At 34.2% G+C, this 16291-nt stretch overlaps 3 long non-coding RNA genes across 6 annotated transcripts; 1 reads left to right on the forward strand and 2 right to left on the reverse strand.

The window, feature by feature from the left end:
• Positions 1-1130: 1130 nt before the first annotated feature.
• Positions 1131-2029, reverse strand: LOC137001784 (uncharacterized). Its single transcript, XR_010891654.1, has 2 exons — positions 1844-2029; positions 1131-1251 (listed from the first exon to the last, which is right to left on the reverse strand). It is a non-coding gene; the product is annotated as an uncharacterized lncRNA (long non-coding RNA).
• A 1891-nt stretch (positions 2030-3920) lies between these two features.
• LOC137001785 (uncharacterized) lies at positions 3921-4721 on the forward strand. The gene is made up of 2 exons (XR_010891655.1): positions 3921-4003; positions 4172-4721. It is a non-coding gene; the product is annotated as an uncharacterized lncRNA (long non-coding RNA).
• A 4699-nt stretch (positions 4722-9420) lies between these two features.
• Positions 9421-14576, reverse strand: LOC137001783 (uncharacterized). 4 transcript variants are annotated; one of them, XR_010891653.1, is made up of 4 exons: positions 13363-14576; positions 11495-13260; positions 10666-10741; positions 10116-10481 (listed from the first exon to the last, which is right to left on the reverse strand). It is a non-coding gene; the product is annotated as an uncharacterized lncRNA (long non-coding RNA). The 4 variants fall into 4 exon arrangements; XR_010891650.1 differs by adding an exon at positions 9421-9531 and having other exon boundaries at positions 10267-13260; XR_010891651.1 differs by having other exon boundaries at positions 10116-10741.
• Positions 14577-16291: the final 1715 nt, after the last annotated feature.

A 16291-nucleotide genomic window follows, 5' to 3' on the forward strand; every position in this document is an offset into this window, starting at 1 on the left:
ACACGAGCTCGTGGAAGATTGGCCGCGTTCAGCAGAACAACTGCTGAATTGTCGTCTAGTCATCACTTAACGTTGATTTGTTGGTTCTAAAAGTAAGAGCCAATCACGTTCGATTGCTACCAAGCGATTTGGGTTGCGTTCCGTTTTGCGCATAGCACGCATCGTTCGCATCGCTAATGCTTAGCGCATTGGCTGCGTTTCGTTTCATTATGCGCATGATACATGCTTTGAAACGGAACGATATTGAACGCATTAGAAGCGGAAAATCAAAATGGATTCCACAATAAATGTAATGATACTCTGCGTTTCTTCAATGAAGACTGGGAATTCGATCAATGACTCTTCCATTATGACTCTTCCTATTTTGACACTTTTTATAATATCGCTATCAATCGCCATATGCAATTACGCAATCGCATGGAACGCATAAGCTGCTGCAACTCAAACTTGAGGTAGCTGATGCGTGTATTATGCGCTGCAGGTGGTGGGAATCTAGGGAATTCTAAGCGCTGTTCATGCGCGCATTGAGTGAAACGGAACGTTTTCTATGTAATTCGTGCGCATAATGTGCGAAACGGAACGCAACCATGTTCTGCTGAACGCGCCCATTGTACATGGCATGGCAAAAAGCGCACAAATATGGCGTGGCTCCGAAGGTTCTCCCCTCTTGCGGCTTGCGCACAAAGAAAAGTGGGAAATTAGCGTGCATGCTCATATACGCATTTATTACATGCAGTGATGCCAATTCGAGCTCGCTGGTACCATTGGTACCGTAGTGGAGGGGATACCCATGGTACCAGCGAGCTCGAATTGGCATCACTGATTACATGCTTAGACCGATATTCATTTTTCAATATTATTAGTCACATTTAGCAGATATAACAGTTGTATATCAAATAGTATATTGCAATCACAAATAATATTTACTGATTACTGTGTTTCAACTGTTGACTCTGCTAAATGCGACCAATGTACTGCAAAGCTAGTCCTACATTGGTTGTTAAATTATTGTAACATCGAGATGCCAGCTCATTTTTTTTGTTATATATACGCCCAAAAGAATTTCGAAAAAGCTATGCAGATAATGCGTTTTTAAGTCAGTCTTATAGATACGGTATGTTTTTACTAACTTTTTCCCTTAATAAGAAATAATTTTTAATATTTGATTAAATGCGTTATATACCAAATATAAAAGTAAATATAAATATTTCCATCTTTTCTTCTATGTTTAAATTGTTCCTTCTGTTCCATCTGTAAACATATTTTATCTTTATTAGAATATATAAATTTATACTTTTTAAAATAGATTTTCTTAAATAAAATAATAAAAATAAAATTAAATGTGTTGCTTTTAACATAATCTATTTAAAAAATGTTAAAAATGAATATTTTTTTAAAAATTGAAATACTCTTTGGCAATGTACAGAACATAAGTACAAGTTTAACATTTTTTTAACATATGATGAATATATATAGCAAAAAAAATTTTTTTCAAGATATACAAAAAGCATAAGCTTCCAATTCCATTTTTCATATATCGCTCATTTGCTGCAACAATGACATAATTCAAAATTTGCTAACTTTGAGTCACTCATATAGAAAAGAACAGATTTTGCTTGTTACTAGTAGAACAAAAGTGAAATATTAAATATCTCTATGAGAAAGTTGCTTCACTGTAATATAAAAATTATAATAAATTGTAACATTGAAACTTATTTTCTGGAAAATCATTACTTCTTAATTATATCACTGTTGTGACAAATTGTTGAGTCACTGTTGTTGCAAATTAGCGATACGTTGTTAAAAATAGAGATAAAGAGAAATTTATTTTCTTCATACTTACATAACGTGATAAACATTTCCCACATATGACATTTTACGCAATTATATGCTGGCAAGGCACCATCTATGCGAAATTGCAGTCGTTCCATGCAATACTTGCAATATACATGGCCACAATTCAATGCTTCTATATCCCCATTTAATATTATGTAACATTTGCTACATACTGGGGGAGTATTTATTGAAATTAAAAATACGTTTAATTTATCATAATAATTTAAATTAATAATTAAAATTTTTAAACAGTTAAAGAAGACTTACTGTTGTTGGAAATTGTTCCGCATGATAAGCACGGCCACATACACTCTCCCAGCATATATAATGAGCAGGTGTGTACTCTTAATTCTGTAGGATAAGATTCTCTTAAAATGAAAGCTAAACGTTTCATTTCATTGTACACCGTTTCACGAAACGGTCGTATATTATTATTAATTTCAATTATTTCATCTTCCATTAGATGTACAAATTTGCACACTCTATTGCCGTTGCATGATTCGTTATTACAGGCTATGATTTTATGATACATTTTACAAGGCTTTCTATAACACACGCGTATCATATAATCACGACAAATCATTTTTGCAATTAAAACTTATATTTTTGGAATAAAAGAACGACAATAGCAAAAATAATAATAGACAGAAAATAACGACAATAGCGAAATGTACGACACAAGCAAATATAACCTATACCAAAGTTGCATGCCGATAGTACTATGAACATTATAATATATAGACCACGCGTTGCATGGTCGATTTCATAAAGCCCGTATCAGACTAAAGATTAGAAGATTGAAATTGCGAATTAGAAATTGTAATTTAGCCAATTAGTATAAAGAAATAATAAGAGCTGAGTGAAGTAAATAAAACGTATTGAATAAAGTGTTGTGCAAGGGTTCTTTCGAGATGCGATGTCCCTGAGCGCGCGAAATTCTGACAAGCTGATTGGTAAACTTTAAGCCTTTCCCATTCAAATACTATAGTAGCCTCGACATTTTGGTATTAAGATTTTCGTCTCCAAATGACCTCAGGAATCTGCCATTAACGGGTGATACGGTAAGTCTGGGACACCCTGTATAACAGTATTAGGTTGCTTTATACTAATTAATCAAATTACAATCTCCAATTCATAATCACAATTTTTTAATCTTTAGTCTGACATGCACTTAAAGTCTGTTCCTTTGGCAGAACTGGTTGTATTAATATACAGTTTATACTTTTTTTCTCCCTTTGCTAAGAAATCATTATATTTGAGTTATGTCAATGTTATAGGAAACTGCTAAGTTTCACTATAGTAGCAAATAAATGATATTTTATTGAAAGCAGAAATATAGCTTCTGCACACAGGACGCAGTAAAGGCCTATCCAGACAAACTTGCATAGTCGCATAAACATATGCATAAGGAAATTGATTGGTCCATAAGCAAATGCATAAGGAAATGGACCAATCAATTTTCTTATGCATATGTTTATGCGACAATGTAAGTTTGTCTGGATAAGCTCTAACGCTTGCTGTGCAGCAAGAAGCGACGTGATAACCGAACCGTGATAATCGCTCTTATGGAAATATTGTAAATTGATTAGCTATCGCTTTGTCTTTTGTCGCGCGGCAAGCGTTGCCGTTTTGTGTGCAAAAGTCAATAAATATCGTTTGTTTGTATCGCGTGCCCCAACATGTTTTTACTCGCTCAAATGCGCTTTAATTTGTTTGTTCAATCAATTGGAACGCGTTAACCAATTGGAAGCGGGTAAGAGCGTGTTAGAGCATGTAAAAACATTGCGATGCGAACAAACCTAAAAGATGGCTCTTTGTAGTTTGCTGCAACAATAATATAACGCAAAAATGATGATTTCTCAAAGGTTATTGCACACAAAAAAGGTTTTAGTATTAATCGTAAAAAATAAGCAAATCAACCAATCACACTGAGCAATTAAGATTGCGCTCGCGTTATTGCTCACTATGATTGGTCGATTCGTTTATTTCTTACGGATAATGCTAAAATTTTTTTACGTGCAATGGCCTTTAGCAAGAAGAGAAAAAAATTATTAACTGTGTACTAATGCAGCCAATTCAGCCAAAAAGAACAAACTTATAAAATTGGCCATGCAACGCGTGGTCTATATTACGTCTATGGTGCTACCGGAATATGACATATTGTAGCGTATGTTGCATATTGTTGATATAACATTTTCGCTCTTGTCGTTTTCGCTTTTGTTGTTTTCGCTTTTATTGTTTTCGTTATTAATTATTGTCGTTTTTTTGCTTTTGTGCAAATATTGTGAGAATATTTCGGAAATATATTTTATTTTTATTTTGTTTTATATATTAGGTGTTAGATATGTCATTTTATGGCTTAAAACAAGGTAATTATAGCTTTTATATTATTCATAAAATTTTATATTTTATAACACATTATATAGTGATTTATGTTACTTCATAAAATAATACACCAAAAATTTTTCAGAAAATGTCTTGCAGAAAGCTTTCTGTCCAAAACCGAATTGCGCTGATTTGAATTGTGGCTTTGTTCACTCATATAAATACTGTTATGAATACCAAAATACAAAGTGTCCCAGACAGAATTGCCCGTACCTACATTGCACTAGCATTGAGCAATTTCGATACACAGTGACGGGTAAAGCGACAGACAATCTAAAAAGAGAAGTTGGCCGAACGTTACAAAGTGTGAACATATGCGGCGATTTCAAAAAAAATTTATGTAAACGAGCGATTTGTAATCGTCGACATATTCGTCATGATACACAGCCGCTTGAGTGTCCGATATGTCAAGAAACAATTGTAACAAAAACTTTTGGTGCGGCGACTTGCGGACATATATTTTGTTATAACTGTGCCTTACAATTTATAAGTCCTGATGAGGAAGGAATTAGCATAAAATGTCGAATATGTGAGCTACACGTAAAGTACAAAAAATTTATATGAACTTCAAGTATAATCTTTTATCAATACTATTTTTGTCCTTTTTTTGCGTTTATGTACTTTGTATATACTGTTTATGTAAGAAACAGTTATTTGCACAAATTAAATATTCAAAAGAAATATATAATATTGAGAATATATGTTCTACATATCATATCTAAACTATTTTTTTCTTATTGTATTATTTTCTTTGTATTATTTAATATAAAAATTAAGAATACAATACAGTAATATATATTATATCTATTCAAAAGATGTTTTGTATATTCAAAGCATAAGTTTTTTGTGGCAGAATGCGCGAGGTTGAACGAAGGACAGCCTTAGTCAGTCCACAACCGACCTCCTTCGCTAGTACAAATATATCTCTCTTTCACTGCGCACTCTTAGTTATCCAATTCTGAATCCTGTATCCTATCTCTAAATATTTAACACCACCAGGTAATACTCTATATAACACTCTAAAAGTTAGATGTGACATCGACGAAGGTCTTAACGTAAGTAACAAAATGTGGCGCAGCTACGCTGTATATATAAAAACCAAAAAACAAAAGAAAAACTCTTAATAATGTAAGAGAGAGAAGAGGGAAACCACACGTCATCTCTCTCTCTCTTCTAAAGGCCAGAAGATGTCTTCACTCTAACACTCCCTCCTCTTCTGGTCTTGGCTCCTCGGTTTCTAGCTCAAGGGAGTCTGAAACAAATAACACAAATTCTACGACTCTGAACTTAATGTAACTCATAATATATTTAATAATTTTTCTCTGAAATAAGTATGTAATGGAGCCGGTAGAGGTTTTGTCAGAATATCAGCTGGATTCTCATTTGTATTAATCCACCTTACCCTAACTTGATTGCTCAACACACAGCTCTTTATATAATCTCCATGTGTTTCTGCTATATGTCTTTTATTTCCTGTTAATTCTCTTTCTTCGAGTTTTCTCTGAATCTCTGAAAGTTCGTCATCAAAATTTTTTAACCTGTGTGATCCATCCATTTGAGTGCTTGCTCCAGCTGATTTGTTATCGCACCAGATTGTCACTGGGTAAAAGGTTTTCCCAGTAATGTCTCTTATGGCCTTGTCCAAGGATACTATTTCTTGACAAGCTTCACTCATGGCGAGATATTCCGCCTGACAGGTAGATAGACTTATGTGGGACTGTTTGTAACTTCTCCATGATACGGCATTTCCATAGAGTTTTATTATGTATCCTCCAGTTGATGTTGAATCCTCACAATCCTTGAAGCTTGCATCTGCGTAAGCTTCTAATTGTTCTTCTTTTGCTCTGAACGTTAATCCCATCTCTGTGGTTCCTCTTAAATAGCGAAAGATCCTTTTGACGTCTTTCCAATCACTTTCTTTGGGACTTTTTGTCTTCTGGATAAATAATTTACTGCAAAAGCTATGTCTGGTCTCGTAGCTCTGGCTAAGTAAAGCAGGCATCCAATAGCTTCTCGGTAAGGTGCTTTACTAGGAGTTGTAGTCTCTTTCAGTCTTTCTGGATTTTTATTTTCTTTATTTTTCATCTGTCGTGTCACCATTGGTGTATTCTGAGCTTTGCTCTCTTTCATTTGAAACCTTTCTAGTATATTTTCTGTAAACTCCGATTGACTCAGTGTCATAACTCTTGTTTCTCTATTTCTCTGGATTTTCATTCCTAGGTATAATTTAGGTTCTCCTAGATCTTTCATTCGGAATGTGTTACATAAACTGGTCTTGATTTGTTTCATTTTCTCTGTGTTATTACTTGCTAGTATGTCATCAACATACAATACTAGCAATACAACTTCTCCATTTTTCCTCCAAGTGAATAGACATGGATCATTTATATCTTTCTCTAGTCCCAGTTTCAAAGCCTCCTCTGTAAACCTCTGATTCCATTTCTTCGGACTGATCTTTAATCCATACAACGTTTTCTTTAGTCTGCACACTTTATTTCTTTTGATACTATCATTGACTTCGATTCCTTCTGGAATTTCCATAAATATGTTGTCATCCAACATACCATTGAGAAATGCAGTTTTCACATCCAGTTGTATTGCTTCCAAGTCATATTTATTTATAATGGCCAGTGCTGATCTAATAACTGACAGGCGCGAAACTGGTGCATAGGTTTCACATATCTCGTACTCATTTTTGTCTTTGAAACCTCTAATTACAAGTCTGCCTTTAAATTTTTCTTGACCATTTTCTTCATTTTTCTTCTTGAACACCCACTTGGAATCAATGATGTTTGTTTTCTTACAATTAGCAGATTTTGTTGGTCTATTTACAATTTCCCAAACTTTATTTTCTGTCATTGAATTTAGCTCTTCTCTTATCGCTCTTATCCATTGTTCTCTGTTTGGCGATTCCATCGCTTCTCTGTAATTTGTTGGGTCTCTGTTGACACTGGCTAAATTTGCATGTACTATTTCATCTTCAGTCCGCTTATCAATTTCCTCTGTCTCAATACTCTGAATTCTATAAACAAAATCCGGATCTCTCTGAGGATTGCCTTTTGTTTTCCTATCTGGCAATTTTCTAGTTTTCGATTCCTTTTCCTTTTCTTGGTTGGCTTTCCTCTTTGGGGGTCTGCCTCTCCTTTTTGTCGTGTTTTCTAGTTCATCTATTTGTTTTGTTTCTGAATCAACTGAGTGATCCTCTCGTCTCTCTGTTATTTTATCTTGTTCCTCCGCAATTTCCTCTCTAGATTCTTCAATTTCTATTTCAGTTGATTCAGCTATTTTAGCCACGTTCTTGTAGACTAATTTTTCGTTGCACTTTACATGCCTAGAATTTAAGAATCTTTGTGTCTGTGGATGCCACAGCAAGTAACCTGTTGGCGTATATCCCACCAGAATAGCTTTTATTGCTCTCTCTGAAAATTTATTTTCTGGGACTGGAATTTTTATGTACGCCTGACATCCAAATCTTCTCAGTTCTTCTACGTGGCTTTTCACCTTGGGATTAATTTTTGACAAAGGTGTTTTGAATTCAATACCTTTATGTGGTGTCCGGTTGTAGATATGTACTGCCGCTTCGGTTGCAAAAATCCACATTGTTGATGGTAGTCCTGAGTCAATCATGAGGGCTCTGATTTTTTTCTGAATTGTTTTATTAAATCTCTCTGCTGTGCCATTCAACTCTGGAGTATATGGTGGTGAAAAATCACCACTGATTCCTTCTTTTTTCATTATTTCTGCAAATTCTCCTCCTGTAAACTCTGTACCGTTGTCTGCTCTGATAAAGCATACTCTTTCATTCTTTTCAGACAGATTTTTTATGTGTGTTAAATATCTTTCTAGACATTGGCCGGATTCACTCTTTTGTTTCACACTGTAAGCTTTTGCATACCTAGTGTAATCATCAATGAATACTATGATATATCTGTTCTTTCCCGGGAATGACGCCGGTGAGATCTTGCCCATCGTGTCTACATGTATTGTGTGTAGTGGTCTATCTGATCTACTTCTCTGATTTTTAAAAGGAAGATTCTCCATCTTAGCCAGAACACACGTTTCACAGTCTAATATTTCTCTGTTAAATTTGATCTTTTTCAACTTATCTTCGTACTTTTGCATTTGTCTCATATATTCTAATGACGTGTGTCCCAGCCTCAGGTGCCAAATCATTCCTTCAGATGGTTTGTATTTAATATTTTCATTATTTTGTTTCTCTGCATTATTTATTAGTTTATTTGTCTCTGTTTCTGGTATAACATTATTTAGATCCAAAATTTTCTTATTTAATTCCTCACTCCAAATTCCAGTCTCTGTTTGATTTTTCTCCTTTGTTTCTGTGTTTTCCGTGATTTCCTGTACATTCTCCCTCCCAACCTCAGGCGGTCTCTGTATGTCTATTGTACTTTCTGAATTCCCTTGGTCTGTCTGAGGTTGTGACAGGAAATCTTCTAGAGAAACTAGATTTGCAGTTACTATGTACTTATTGCTTTTGTTCTCTGTATCTTCAGAATTATCTACTTCAAAATCAATTATCCAGTTCGGTTTTACGTAATTTCCCGTTATATATTCTTCCCCATTTTCTTTATTAAAGATTTTTACTTCCGTGTTATCTAGATATATACCATAACCCGCTTCTGCGAATTTTCTTAGTGACAGTAAGTTATCTGATATTCCTGGTGCTGCTATTACGTTGAATAGAAAAATCGTTTCGTTTGTTATGCTTGATTTTAAATGTAAGTTTCCTTTTCCATCTATTTTTATATTTGCTCTTTTGTTTTTATTTGCACTCCGAATTTCTTCTCCTATTGTTTTAATAAAATTTTTGAGCAGTAATCCTTTACTTATTATATGTTCTGTTGCTCCTGAGTCAGCTATAAAACTAATCTTTTTGTCAGTTTGTTTTGTTATGTTATGCTTACCTGCAATCTTAGCTGATGGGTTTTTCGGTTGGTTTTTCTTGTCATAAGGATGGTACCTACTCTGAACTTTATTTCCTCTACCTCTGAATTTACCTCTACCGCTATCTTTGCTTCTGTTTAATGTGTTGATATTTGAGTTATTTTTAATAGGTTCATACCTTTGAACTTTGTTCGGGCAGTTGTCGCCCTTATGGTCTGTGATCATATTGCACACATAGCAGAACCACAGACCATAAGTCTTCAATGGACAATCAGATTGCCAGTGGCCTATTTTGTTGCAACAATAGCATTTTATGTCCCCTGTGCTCTGATGTGATGTTCCTGCTCGTGGCTCCGTCCTCTGAATCATATTTGCTCTGGCCTCTGTATTTTGTCTTGTTGCTTCTATCTGTAAGAGACAAGTCTTCATTTGTTCAATGGTCATTTCTGGACCTGTTTGGCCTTTTACAATATATGCCGTTCTCAGCTCCGGGCTGGAGTCAGACACTGCATTGTAGAAGGCAGCTCTTATTTCTTTTTCAGTTAGTTCTATTTCGGAATTGCAAATTTCGTATTCTCTTATGATATTGTCGAATCTATCGAAGAAATCGACCGCTTTTTCTTTTTGTGACTTTTTAATGCTATAGAGTTTTTGTCTCACAGTAACGTGCGTCATGTTTGTCTCTAGTCTCTTAATTTCTTTAATTTTTAGTAATATGTCTTTGGGGTCTTTTAATTCTATGATTTTTTGATGGTATTTAGAGTCGAGTCGATTTATTATAATGTCTCTAATGATATTTTTTTCTTTCATTGTTTTCTCTGAATTGTCATTATTATTATTTAATACTTCTAATAAATCGTTCGCAGCTAATTCTGAATTTAAGGAATCTAACCATAGATCTAGATTACTTTTAGTTGTTAGTTTATAATCTCTTTTAATATTAAATTTTCTTTGTATATTGCATTCTAAAGTTTTATTTAAATTTGCAAAGGTTTTAGTCATTTCATTTAGTGATTGCATATGAGTAATATTCTCGGTATTATTTGTTTGATTTTGAATTTCTGACCACTCTGTATTATTTGGTTCGATAGCAGTAGAGTGTATAATTTCTGAGATCTCTGTATTTGTTGGTACTTCTCTTACTTTCTCTGAAAGGGTGCGGACGTCGGCTAGACAGGTCTCGGTCACTTTTTTTAGGTCCTTTCCTATTTGTTCTTGTACTTTTATTGATGTTATGAGGGTCTCCATCCCTTCATACATTTTTTGCACGTATGTACCTAGTTTTGTAGTTGCTTCGGTTTGTTGTATTAGTAGTTTTACCATTGTGTTTAGTATGGCCTTGTTTTCATCTTGTGTCTCTGTAATTTCGGTTAATATGATTAGCATGTAGATTATATTCTCATTAATGTTTGGACTTACGAACAGCGTACATGTTATATGTCCTTGGACATATTACCACATACTTATGGATCCATATTCTTGTTCTCTTTCTCCACAATTTTTATTTATTGTGTGCGAATATAAGTTAGGAAATAAATTTACCTTTTGTTGTTTTTGAAGTTTGGTCGTCTTTTTTTTCTTCCTTGCCCTTCCATCTCTGAATATATATCTCTGCTTCCTGCCAAACATTACTCTTTGTTATTTTACCTTATTTCGCACACGTGAATATTGCTTTGTACGACAAATCAATATTCTGATCTTTTGTATTTACCGCCTGCACTCATATACTCCCTCCCAAACCGACTAGTCGTACTACGATTTTGCCGTTACTTAATGGGTGGGGGTGATCACTTACATGAGTACAGTCGGTTCATACTGATCTTTTAATTTATTTAAATTCTTTGATAGTTCTTATATTAATAAGATATAGTTTCTTTTTATTAAGTTCTCTGTATAATTTCTCTCTTTCGCAAATGATTTCGCGCGTCACGCGCAGGATGCTATATAGTTTATACCACTACACGCACTGCGTTTTATGGTTCCGGTGCAGGTACACTAGTAGTCCGTTTACACCGGAGAATTACATACACTGGCGCCGCGCTTCGTCACTGCACAGCATTCATTTCTATTGCTTGATCGATTGCGATTCTGCATATATTTTATGGCTATGGCTGGACCACGTGACTTTGTTTCCCGCCAAGTGCCGGACAGTTCATGCAATTGTTTTCTTTAGAATTTATCTTAGATATATTTACTATTTTGATCTATTTTTGAGACACGTTTTCTTTGCGACACAAGCGTGATTTTCTAAATTTCTTGGAATTCTGAGATTGATACAATATCGTTCGTTTTTACATGACATGTCCGGTCTCTTATAGTTCCGCCTCTCTCTATTTTCCATTGACTAGAACCTGCTTAAATATGTACTTACGGTTTCTCTGAAGGAACTCTTAATTTCTTGTTCACCAAGTGACTGGGCTCATAACCTGGCAGAATGCGCGAGGTTGAACGAAGGACAGCCTTAGTCAGTCCACAACCGACCTCCTTCGCTAGTACAAATATATCTCTCTTTCACTGCGCACTCTTAGTTATCCAATTCTGAATCCTGTATCCTATCTCTAAATATTTAACACCACCAGGTAATACTCTATATAACACTCTAAAAGTTAGATGTGACATCGACGAAGGTCTTAACGTAAGTAACAAAATGTGGCGCAGCTACGCTGTATATATAAAAACCAAAAAACAAAAGAAAAACTCTTAATAATGTAAGAGAGAGAAGAGGGAAACCACACGTCATCTCTCTCTCTCTTCTAAAGGCCAGAAGATGTCTTCACTCTAACATTTTGATACTGCACAAATCTTATAAAAACTTTACGTCTAAATCTTTGTATTCAAATTTAATATTTACGAAACAAGATATTTGAAATATGCAAAAAGCATCTTATTGTTATGGTTCTAGATAAAGAAATACAAAATTAGATAACAATAAAGAATAATTTCTTCAATGTTTAGTTAAATGCATAACATAAGAGTTAAAGTTACATTATGTGAGTATGAAAAAAATAATAAAATTTCATCGTATAAAGAAATAAAAAACTTCCAGAGTTATCGCAAGGTTACTTTTGCTTTTTGTTCACTTCCTAATCTGTGTATTAATATAATCTGTTTCAGATTAATTTTTATTCTTCTTCAGTGTACATAGAACACATTCTTATGTTTTACCTTTGATTTTCGCCTAAATTTCATAGTCAGTCTCTTACTTGGTTTGGAGTGATGAGTTAGATAAGGTAAAGGGAAAGATTCTAAATAGGCTAAAATGGAAAGAAAAAGAAAAAAAGGAAAAATTAAAGACAAAACAATAGAATTAGGATAAAAAGAGGATAAGAAGAGGAATTTTAAGAAAGAGAAAGAGTAAGGGTAACATACAGAATAGAAGTAGAAGGAAATAGGAGTGCAATAAGAAACAAAGAGCCAATTTAAGTATTTAGATAGTGAAAAATTTAATATGAAATAAATATTATATAAGAACTAGTCGATTAAATGCAATAGATGAATACATGTAAATAATAGGTATAATTGGTAAAATAAGATAAAGATTGTAAAGTAAAAGAAAGAAAATGTAATAAAAATACAAACAAATAAAGTAAGTAAATAGTAGAAGTAAACAAAAATGTTAATAGTAAATAGTAAGAAAATAATAGCAATAAAAGAATGTACTTAAAGTTTATATAAATTCTCTGTACGTTACATGTAACCTACACATTGGACATTGTATAATTATTTTTTCGTCATTACTTATAAATTGTAAGGCACAGTTGTAACAAAATATATGTCCGCACGTCGCAGCACCAAAAGTTTTCATTGTAATTGTTTCTCGACATATCGGACACTCAAGCGGCTGTGTATCAGGACGAATATGTCGACGATTACAAATCGCTCGTTTACATACATTTTTTTTAAAATCGCCGCATATGTTCACGCTTTGTAACGTTCGGCCAACTTCTCTTTTTAAATTGTCTGTTGCTTTACCCGTCACTGTGTATCGAAATTGCTCGACGCTGGTGCAATGTAGGTACGGGCAATTCTGTCTAGAACACTTTGTATTTTGGTATTCATAACAATATTTATATGAGTGAACAAAGCCACAATCCAAATCATCGCAATTGGGTTTTCGACAAGCTTTCTGCACATTTTCTGAAACATTTTTGGTGTATTATTTTATGAAATAATATTAATCAATATACTATATAATGTGTTATAAAATATAAAATTTTATGAATAATATAAAGTACCTACGTTGTTTTAAGCCATAAAATGACATATCTGACAACCAATATATAAAACAAAATGAAAATTAAACAACAAAAGCGAAAACGACGAGCGAAAATACTACAGAAGCGAAAATACTACAGAAGCAATATACAACACATGCTACAACAATGTCATATTCTGGATTCTGGACTCGGGAATACGAAACCCATAGACGTAATAATATATAGACCATGCGTTGCATGGCCAATTTTATAAGGTCTGTTCTTTTTGGCTGAATTGGCTGCATTAGTAAATAGTTTATACTTTATTCTCCCCTTGCTAAGAAATCATCATTTTTGCGTTATATTATTGTTGTAGCAAACCACAAAGCCACATCTTTTAGGTTTGTTTGCGTCGGAATGTTCTTACATGCTTTAACACGCTCTTACCCGCTTCTAATTGATTAACGCGTTTCAATTGATTGAACAAATAAATTGAAGCGCATTTAAGCAAGTAGGAACATGTTGAGGCACGCGATACGAACAAACCATATTTATTGACTCTTGCACACAAAACGACAACGCTTGCCGCGCGGCAAAAGACAACGCGGTAGCTAATCAATTTACAATACTTCCATAAAGCCCGTATCAGACGACGCATTGAAGATTGAGATTGAAGATTGAAGATTGGGAATTGACCAATTAGGAAGAAGCAATATTTGTTTGCGATATATGTGCCTGAAATGTTCTAGTCGTAATACCGCTTTTCTTATAACTACCGTGCTCGCCTTGTATGTGATAAATGCAGTACATACAATGTGCTCGATTTTCGCGATTTTTCCGCGGTACGTAACTTCTAATCTTGTCACAACTAAAACAAAACCGTATTGTTTTATCTTTCAAAAAATTGTCGTATATATTAAACCTTTCAAAAAAACCTGTCATATATATTATCAAGAGATATATTAAAACCTTTAAAAAAAAACTTGTATATATTAAAATTTTCAAAAAAGCTATTATATATACTTTCTACAAAAAAATATGATATCAGGAAATGGCACCAAGTGGGACTAAAATATTTAAAAAATAAAAATATTTAATTAAAAAATAAAAAAATATAAAAAATTTAATCAAAATAAAAAGATATTTATTAAAAAACGCAAAAAAACTTGGCGCTGCTACAGTAAACTACATGTTAATTTCATTGCTTTATAATACTTTGTGGTCACGCTTGAAACGTCATAGATGACGTCATTGCGACCGCGTCGAGCTCACGACGTCCGTGGTTCAAACGTGGGTCGTCGTAATCTTAGCTATTTTCGCGCGTGTTTTTAAACTAGAATGTTCGTGGTGTTTGACAGTGTTTGACAATGTCGTCGCAAATAATTCTTTTTTACAATACTGAAAGCGACACAGTTATAGAAGTAAATTTATCAGAAGATGCCGTGGTCGTCTAATGCGTTCCACTAAAATTTTTGCTTGCGACATTTGCGAGCTATTAGCTTAGTTTACACCGATTATTTAGTACGCGGACCAAGCACTAAATCAGCTTCTTTGATTGGTGTAAATTTTACACTAAACGATTTATACCTATCGGAGAAGCAGATTTAGTATTTGATACGCGTACTAAACAATCGGTGTAAACTAGGCCAGTGGAACGCGCAATTTTGCAGTCGTGGTCGCGGTCGTTGCGGGCGTTAAGTGGAACGCACCCGTAATAAACCGTGCATGCGCATACACGTTCCCGCGCTTTTTCTCACCCTGTCTACAATTTTCTACCTGTGCGCGTGTCGTTAAGTGTTTGATGTGCTTTTTCTCCAAGTAGCAATTAAAATCAAGAGACACGGTAGTGTCTCGCGCCAAGTTCACGCGCAGCGCAAGACCGACCGTGTATCTTTACGCGAGCACATGAGCTGATAGGAGTCGAGATTTTCATATCTCAATAATGCGTGGACCGATCGAATTTATAATAGGCTCAATCGATAGAGCACATGCGATTTACATAATAAAAGTATCTTTACTTTTTTTGTACATGCTTTCTAAAAAAATATATTAATTGCCAAAGTTTGCCAAAGTCGAAATATGCCGAAATCTATGTAAGTCTTGGTCGTCGTCGTCTGTTCGTCATCCTTCTCTAATATATAAGTTTTTCCTTTGTCAACTAGAAGCATCAAAATGCGACATGGTTGTCCTTTTCTACATCCCGTGAAATGTCGATTCCTGCATAAGAGCGTCTTTTTTCTTTCCTTTCTTTTTCTAAAAGATGTCTGTCCTTTTCCAACATGGCGGCGCTCAGATCTGTCAGCTCGCAGCTTTGATGATACTAATCACATTGATATAATTAATATCGGTCGTAAAATGTATATGTAACGTGTTGTGGAGACGAATAGAGATAGTGTATATCAAAATAATAGTATTCTTTATAAAAAAAATTTTTCTTGTCTTGAAGTGCAGAAGTGTAGCAACACACATGCTGACAACACTCTTAAAGGGAACGTTCACAAGTGTCCCCTCCCGATTTGATTCTCCTTGAAATATGTTGTAAAACATACAATTTGAGAAGATATGTATTTTTTTATAGCGGCCCTAACTCAAAGTTAAAGAGTGAAACACCCTTTTGAAAAAAACGAGTTTTTTCTTTGTGTGTAACTATCGCCAAAACCGTAGGAGATATAAAAAAATGTTTCAAGTAGAAGTTGTATGGCTTGTAATGGGCTTTATAACTGTGTAGTTGGATTTTCAAAAAATGTAATTTTTTTAATTTACTCTTACCCCTTGGTATTATTTTTTCGAATTTCTAAATTTTTGTAATGACAAAAGTTGTAGCATTTTTTACGCTGAATTCAACCATATATGATTTTATTATGTTCCGAAATCGCATCTTTTAAAAATAAGTCATCAGTATCATATTATATGCGTCGCGCTGCATGACGCATTGTTTATACCGCACTTGTGTTGCGCAATAGTCGTTAAAT

The sequence above is a fragment of the Linepithema humile genome, chromosome 8 (genome assembly GCF_040581485.1).
Source record: "Linepithema humile isolate Giens D197 chromosome 8, Lhum_UNIL_v1.0, whole genome shotgun sequence".
Taxonomy (NCBI): Eukaryota; Metazoa; Arthropoda; class Insecta; order Hymenoptera; family Formicidae; genus Linepithema; species Linepithema humile.